The sequence below is a fragment of the Solanum dulcamara genome, chromosome 7, assembly GCF_947179165.1.
Source record: "Solanum dulcamara chromosome 7, daSolDulc1.2, whole genome shotgun sequence".
In the NCBI taxonomy this organism is placed as follows: Eukaryota; Viridiplantae; Streptophyta; class Magnoliopsida; order Solanales; family Solanaceae; genus Solanum; species Solanum dulcamara.
The window spans coordinates 36,837,781-36,847,130 of NC_077243.1; positions in this window are offsets into that span (position 1 = coordinate 36,837,781).

The following is a 9,350-nucleotide window of genomic DNA, read 5'->3' on the forward strand; positions in this document are numbered from 1 at the left end:
CCAGATTCCATCAGTACCGATAATGGAGCAAATTTCAATAGTCATTTGATGAAAGAGATATGTGAGCAATTCAAGACTAACCACCGAAACTCAACTGCGTATCGTCCTTAAATGAATGGAGCCGTAGAAGCTGCCAACAAAAACATCAAGAAGATCTTGAGGAAAATTATTGACAATCACAGAGGTTGGAATGAGAGGTTGCCATATGCTTTGTTAGGTTACCGAATGACTGTCAGAACATCAATTGGAGCAACCTCATACTTGTTAGTATATGGGATGGACGCCATAATCCCTGCGGAAGTGGAAATACCTTCGTTGAGAATTATTCAAGAAGCTGAATTGAGCAATGCTGATTGGGTTCATAATCGAATTGAACATTTGTATTTGATTGATGAAAAGAGAATTATCATTGTTTGTCATGGTCAATTGTATCAACAAAGAATGATTCGTGCTTTTAACAAGCGATTGAGACCAAGAATGGTTGAAGTTGGTTAGTTGGTTCTCAAACGCATTTTTCCAAATCAAGATGAGTATAAAGGAAAGTTCACACCAAATTGGCAAGGACCATATGTGGTTCTCAAAGTATTATCTAGAGGTGCCTTTGTATTGTCCGAAATGGATGGCCAAGAGTGGCCGAAACCAATTAACTCAGATGCTATCAAGAGATACTACGTTTGAAGATTCAGAGTTTTCTTTTATCATTTTACCTATAGTTGTGTCATTTGTTTGTAATTATTTCTATGCTTGTTTACTTTAAATTAGCCTTTCTCTTTGTAATGAACTATGTCTGACCTGAATTCTCAAGAATGAGATAAGTAGGCAGTCTATGTCAGCTTCGGTCACCGAACCTTTGCTTTTGGTTTAGGGATCATGGGTGGGTGTTGATGATCCACCATATCCCTTTATCTATTTTCAATATCCCCTTTTGGTAGCTGAACTACGTCTGACCTAAATTCTTAAAAATGAGATACGTAGGCGGCCTATGTCGGCCTCGGTTATTTTTCTATTAAAATCTCCCATTTCTCATTTATGTCCCGAGAGGGGAACTATGTTTGACCTGATTCCTACCTCAATGGGATATGTAGGCGCCACAGCGGTTCGTTCATGTCTCTCATAAGTTCTCTATCTATAATAGAAATTGGAACAAATTTTTTTAGAGGGACTCAAAAATTTCAAAGAAGATCTTTCTACAGGAGAGTCAATACTGAGGTGCATCAAAAAAAGCAACTAGGACAGAATTTTTGATATTCACCAAGACATCTAATGGGAGAGAAATTTTTGAGGATAACCTCAAAAAATTATAAAACAGTATCACACATTTAAAGGCAGTTTTGAATATTTTCAACATGATCAAAAATTTAAAGACTAGCTTCAAATGATCCCCAGCATTATTAGAAATTTAATGTCAACCTCAAAAATCTCCAGCACCATCGGAGTTAAGAGTCAACTACAAATTGTTTTTAGCTATGTCAGAGCTTTCCAACTTAAACCCTAAAGGACTCTCAGAATTCTTCTAACGAGCTATCAGACATTCTTAAAACTTTGAACTAAGGTCGTTCATCTAAGCTATACGTGACATGACATCTGACAATGACCCTTTCCAAATTGCTTTTCAAAAACTCATCTTTCTTAAAAGTTTTTAATATATCAAATAGTTTTTGCATAAATATATTTTCGTCTTATATCTATCGAGAAATGGAAAATCAGAGCAAGCAATCGAAGATAGCAAGACAAGGAGGAAACGAAGGGAGAATTCAACATAGATCAATTCATTCAAAACTAACAAATTTTCTGTGGATGCAGATTTATAAAGGATCATCATATCCCTCCGTTAAGCAAGTACAAAGAAGTCAAAAGAACAAAGAGTTTTCAAATGTGATAATTTTTTTTGAAAAAAGGAAAGTCATTAGGAATAATAAGATGAAAAGAAGATGTCCAAAATACGAGCAATAATACCTCATTCAAATCTCCAGCAAACTATGAGCCACAACAAATATAAAGTGTTTGAAAATGAGCATGATATTCGCGCACTAATGTCGAAGTGATCAGGCACTTTGTACATATTCTCAAGAATTTTCCTTAAATGTTTTGCTCAGTCATTACTTAGAACGACAATGTGTATATTACTTGTTTCCTTTTGAGTACAGGAACATGCGAAAGAGATACTTTCAAAGCATGCAAGCGCCTATAATGACGTCAAATTATATTTTCCAGCATCAAAAACGTATAATGGGCATACATAATTTGCATTACCGAAGAGGGTTTGAAGTGCAACTAGCCAAAATATCCGATATCATACAAAAAATAGATAAAATATCAACATCTGAAGGATATCGGTCATCATCCTATCCATGGAGCAACATCATCCTATCAATAGGACATCATCATCATTATCATATCATTGTCAAGAGGGTCATTCACATTATATTACTAAAAGTGATAATATTAATTCCAAGTGGGTCATTCATATTATATTATCGAAAGTGGTAATATTATTGTCAAGAGGGTCATTCATATTATATTACCGGAAGTGATAACTGCCTAGAGGGCCATTCATATTTTATTATCGGAAGTGACAATATTATTGCCAAGAGGGTCATTCATATTATATTATCGAAAATGGTAATATTATTGCCAAGAGGGTCATTCATATTATATTATTGGAAGTGGTAATTGTCAAGAAGGTTATTCATATTATATTACTGGAAGTGGTAGTAGTATTACCAAGAGGACCATTCATATTATACTACCGGAAGTGGTAATTGCCAAGAATGTCATTCTTATTATATTACAGGAAGTGGTAATATTATTGTCAAGAGGGCCATCAATATTATATTACCGGAAGTGGTAATATTATTGCTAAGAGGGTCATTCATATTATATTACCGGAAGTGGTAATTGTCAAGTGGGTCATTCATATTATATTACCGAAAGTGGTAATACTAGTGCCAAGAGGGTCATTCATATTATATTATAGAAAGTGGTAATTGCCAAGAGAGTCATTCATATTATATTACTGAAAGAGAAAATTGCCAAGAAGGTCATTCTTATTATATTATCGGAAGTGGTAATATCATTGCCGAGAGGGCCATCATCATTATCATATCATTGCCGAGAGGGCCATCATTATTATCATATCATTTTCGAGAGGGCCATCATTATTATCACATCATTTCCGAGAGGGCCATCATCATTATCATATCATTTCCGAGAAGGCCATCTTCATTATCATATCATTTCCGATAAGGCCATCTTTATTAACATATCATTATCGAGAGGGTCATCATCATATCATTGCTGAAAGGTCCATTATCATATTTGTAACATCCCATAAAATCGTTGTATACGATGTTTCAATTTTCGCCTAAACATGATATAACCTCTGTATTTTGGGCATAAATTTTCATAGGAATATCCACATTGAGTGGTTAAAATTTCTGAATAACCAAAAGATCATTACCTACAACTTTTATGAAGACCATATTTTAAGATTCGGATGTTAGGTAGGTCAAATAAATTAATATTTGTAAGGTAGGATGCTATGAAGAAAATGAGTGTTTATAGAAGAAAAATCATATCTCACTGTAGGTTTATCCAAATTGGTTGATTCGTGAACGATATGAAACTAGACTTCCATATCTACAATTCTTATAAAGACACCAAATCCTACTAAGGAATTTATCTTATTCAAACGCAGCTCCCAAAAAGAGTATTCTGTCAAAGATAACTCATTTCACCTACCATAGAAAGATCTAGATACATTTGACATCACTCATGACATAAATTGTCCTCCATTTAACATCATCCATGACATCAATATATTCCACTAAATTTTTAGATTTTTCTTTATAATTATTTTATTTATTGTTAGGTCCTCTTTCCCACCTATAAATACCCACCTTATTTCCTCATTTTATTCATCAAGCTTTCTCAAGCAAATCTTCTCTCTATACACTTCTTTACACATTCTCAAATATAGTTTTAGTTCTTAGTAGTGAAGAAATACTATTCCGGTGATTCATATACTCCGGGTAGTACACAAAACGTTCCGGCGAGGAGAGAAGCTAGGACTCAAGAGTGTTCATTAAGTCTTTCGGTACCAACTAAATCTTCGGTCTCAAGGTATGTAAGGCTTTAATGAGAGTATTCCTTCCACTCTCATGTCTAAATTATTTTGATTATATGATAAATTATATTTATTTTCTTTAAGCTCTACTCTAAGTTATGTGTGTATTTATCCATGGGTTCTTCCACCCATGTAGTCCAAAAACTCTTTCAAGTAAGTCTCTTGATTTCAAGTAATATTTTCTTATGGTAAATTCTTATTTTTACTTAATAATATGAATCATGATTAAACTAATGATTATTGCTCTATTTTGATGCAACATAATTTCATATATATGAATTGATGGTTTACAAGTAATTCCTCTATTTATCTATTTAAAGGCTCTTGAAATTCATGGTGGGTTGTTTAAAGCATGATTTTTAATTTATGGATTTTAAAGTATTTATGTATATTTATTTACATACATATTTGCAAGTTGAAGTGATTTGAACCCACCTAGTTTTACTATGTTTTTAATAAAGTTTGACTTGAAAGCTTTGACCCCAAATAAATGTTTATGAAAGCAATATCTATGATCAAAAAGGAAGTCTTATGAAATGAAAAAATGATGAAATGATATGAATGATGGATTCTTTATGCAATAAGGACAATTCTTGCATATTTGAATTATCAAATGTTTTAATGAGCTATTCTACCGAATATGATGTTTGAATTCTCAAGTTATATGCTATGAATATTTTGAAGTATTAAACTATTCTGTGGGATTGACTTAGCACCGAATGAGGCATTGAGGTGGGATTCGGTAAGGGAATCCTAGTAGCAACCCCTTGTCTCATTAACTATGTGCCAACATAGGAGCCCTTGTAGGCTTAGGCTAATGGATCCATAAATAGCCCTTAAAGTTAAAGTTAAAGAAATGAATGAAGTTGACGGAGTTCTACCCGACAAGTAGTCTCCCCGGCCAACGTAGGGGGTTATGTTGGATTCCATGTAATAGCTCGCATGGTCTTAAATGTCAGTTATGGTTAATTTCCCACAAAATGAATGTTTTAAAGGATATCTATATAATTTATTATGCATACATTAAATTATGTTCCATATTACATAAACTTTTAATGTTTCCTCAATGTTCATGCATCCTTACATACTTAGTACATTCAAAATACTAACGCATACTCTTTTGCCTACATGATATCACCATGTAGGGATCAGTGCTCCTCCTCATTCTCCTCTACGTGGCTAGTTGATATTCCATTGAAGACTACTTTTGGTGAGTTCCTATGTTCCGGGAATAATACTCCTTTATCTTTCTAGCTTATGATATGTTAAGATATTTTACTATGGCATTTCTTCTATTATGATTGAGGGTGAGCTAGGGACTTGTCTTAGCCCCGTTAAATCTAATAGTTAGAGGTATTGTTGGACATATATAAGTTGAAGATTTACTAATATGATTTCCGCTTGTTTATTTATCATCATTACCAATGAAAGGCTAAAAGAATGCTAAGAGGCTTGATTGAGGTACTTTCGGGTTTCTCATTTGCCATGTCACATCTAGGCCCTAGGCTTGGGTTGTGACAAACTTGGTATTAGATCCTGAGGTTTTGAATGATCCTTGGAAGTCCAACATACCGCGTCAAATAGGTTCTTGTTCATGGTTGTGAAGCGCGCCACAATTATGAATAAGAGACTATGAGGCATTTAGGAAAATTTTCACTTCTTTGAAATTCATGTCGTGCCTTAGAGTGTCCTAAGCTTTCCTTTAACTAATGACCCATTTTGTGTTCTCTAGATAATGACTCGTGGAAGACCATCTCAAAGAGCAAGGGTTGACGATGAGGACCAAACACCTCCGATTCCTAATGCCCAACATCATGAGGATGGGGTAACCCATGCCGAGTTTCGCAGTGTTATTACTTTATTAGCCCAAGTCGTAGCTAACCAAGGGAATTTAGGTGTTCCACCTCCCTAAATGCAAAATACAGCCTCTAGGATTCGGGATTTCCAAAGGATGAATCCGCCCGAGTTCGATGATTCTAAACTAGATGAGGACCCAATGGAGTTCATTAATGAAGTGTACCGGATTGTGGCCATCATGGGTGTGCCACCAAATAAGAAGGCTGAGCTAGTAGCCTATCAACTCAAAGGTATGGCTCGAGTGTGGTACGAACAATGGATTGTTGAGAAGGATGAAGAAATAGGGTCGATAGGATGGGAAGAGTTCAAAGGTGCCTTCCTAGACCGCTTCTTTCCATTGGAGCTAAGGGAGGCCAAAATCCAAGAGTTCATCAACCTCCGTCAAGGAAGTATGAGCGTGAGGGAGTATGCTCTCAAATTCACTAAGTTGTCAAAGTATGCTCCCTTCATGGTCTCTGACCCAAGAGCTAGGATGAGCAAGTTTATTTCCGGTGTCTCAAGCTTGGTGTCCAAGGAGTGCAAAACAGCCATGTTGGTCAAGGAGATGGATATCTCTCGGTTAATGACTTATGCAGAACAAATCGAAGAAGAGAAGCTTAGAGAGAGATCAAGGGGGTTTAAAAAGGCTAGAATAGATGGTGGAGGGTTTAACCCTCAAAGGTCCGATCATGGTAACAATGGCAAAGGCCAAGGTGGGCAACGATTTGTGGGACAAGGTTCCACCAATACTCCTCCTCCAAATTTCAACAAGGACAAGAGTGGTAAACTAATGATTCCAAGAGAGAATGTTGCTACTCAAACTTTTCCCACTTGCAAGAAGTATGGAAGGACTCACAAAGGGGAATGCTTAGCTGGCTCCAATGCATGCTTTAAGTGTGGCAAGCTGGGCCACCATGCTAAGGATTGTAGAGATGGTGGTGGTAGGACTCAGGGCCAAATTACTTATGGTCAACAAGTCCAAGGAGGTGTCCAACGCACCAACCGCTTTTACGCCTTGCATGGGAGACAAGAGGTTGAGGATGCACCCAATGTCATTACCGGTATGTTAAAGGTCTTTTCTTTTGATGTGTATGCACTATTAGATCCGGGTACAAATTTATCTTTTGTTACTTCATTCCTTGCTAATAGATTTGATGTTTTACCTGAAATGTTATTAGAGCCTTATTTGGTGTCTACCCCCGTTGGTAAGTCAATTATTGCTAGAAAGGTCTATAGGGGTTGCCTTGTGTCTATCTTGCATAAAGTTATTCCTTGTGATCTCATTGAGCTTGACATGATAAATTTCGATGTCATTCTTGGGATGGATTGGTTACATGCATCTTATGCTTCCATAGATTGTAGGAATCGTCGAGTCAAATTCCAATTTCCAAACGAGCCTGTTATTGAATGGCAGGGTCATAATTCGGTGGTGAAGGGTCAGTTTATTTCTTATCTTAAGGCCCGCAAAATGATTTCTAATGGATGTATTTACGACATTGTGAGGGTTAGGGATGTCAACTCCAAAAGTCCTCCTCTTGAGTCGGTTCCTATAGTCAATGAATTCCTCGATGTCTTTCCCGAAAACCTTCCTGGTGTCCCTCCCGAAAAGGAAGTTGATTTTGGTATCGATCTTCTCTCTCATACCTAACCTATCTCTATTCCTCCTTACCGTATGGCCCCGGCAGAATTAAAAGAGTTGAAGGAATAGTTAAAGGACTTGTTAGAGAAGGGGTTCATAAGACCAAGTATTTCGCCATGGAGTGCTCCTGTGTTATTTGTGAGAAAGAAGGATGGATCGCTTCGAATGTGCATAGACTACCATTAATTAAATAATATGAGCATTAAGAACAAGTACCCACTCCCTAGAATAGATGACTTGTTTGATCAATTGCAAGGGGCAAGTCACTTCTCCAAGATCGACCTTCGGCCTGGCTATCACCAACTACGAGTAAGGGAATGTGACATTCCCAAAATGGCCTTCCGAACAAGGTATGGTCACTATGAGTTTGTGGTGATGAGTTTGGGTTAACGAATGCACCAGCGATGTTCATGGACTTGATGAATAGGGTGTTCAAACCTTACCTTGATACTTTTGTGGTGGTTTTTATTGATGATATTTTGATTTACTCTCGGGGTGAGGAAGAACATAAAAATCACTTAAGAGTTGTGCTTCAAACTTTGAGGGATAGACAATTATTTGTAAAATTTAGTAAGTGTGAATTTTGGTTAAAGGAGGTAGCATTTCTTGGTCACGTAGTGTCTGGTGATGGGATCAAGGTTGATCCTAAGAAAATAGAGGCAGTCAAAAATTGGCCTAGACCATTATCTCCTTCAGACATTAGGAGCTTCTTAGGTCTAGCTGGGTACTATAGAAGGTTCGTCAAAGGCTTTTCTTCCATATCATCTCCTATGACAAAATTGACCCAAAAGAAATCTAAATTCATATGGACAGATGAGTGTGAGAAGAGTTTCCATACCTTAAAAGATCGACTTACCTCTGCTCCTATTTTGACTCTCCTAGAAGGATTAGAGGGGTTTGTAGTTTATTGTGATGCTTCAAAGATTGGTTTAGGTTGTGTCTTAATGAAAAATGGCAAGGTCATAGCCTATGCTTCTAGGAAATTAAAGGTGCATGAGCGTAACTACCCTACCCATGACCTTGAATTGGCGGCCGTTGTTTTTGCTCTAAAGATTTGGAGGCATTACCTCTATGGGGTGCATGTAGATGTGTATACTGATCATAAGAGTCTTCAATATGTGTTCACCCAAATGGACCTTAATCTAAGGCAAAGGAGGTGTCTAGAACTCCTTAAGGACTATGACATGAGTGTGCACTATCATCCGGGTAAAGTTAATGTGGTTTCTGATGCACTTAGTAGAGTGTCTATGGGGAGTGTGGCCCATGTGGATGAAAGTAAGAGGGAGTTGGTGAAAGATGTTCACTGATTGGCTAGATTAGGGGTGAAGTTGTGTGGTACTAATGATGGGGGTATGGTTGTTCAAAATAGGTCTGAATCCTCTTTGGTGGTGGATGTTAAATCCAAGCAAGATCTTGACCCAAAGTTTATCGCATTAAAGAAGTTAGTAAAGGAAAAGAAGATAGAGGTCTTTTCCCAAGGGGGAGATGGGGTACTATACTATCAAGGTCGAATATATGTTCCAAATGTTGATGGCCTAAGGAGTTTGATCATGATGGAGGCTCATAATTCTACATACTCCATTCATCCCGGTTCAATCAAAAATGTACCGAGACTTAAAGGAGTTGTATTGGTGGGGTGGCATGAAGAAGGACATAGCAAGGTTTGTGTCCGAATGTACGAATTACCAACAAGTGAAGGCCGAACATCAAAGGCCGGGTGGCCTAGCCCAAGACATTGAAATCCCAACT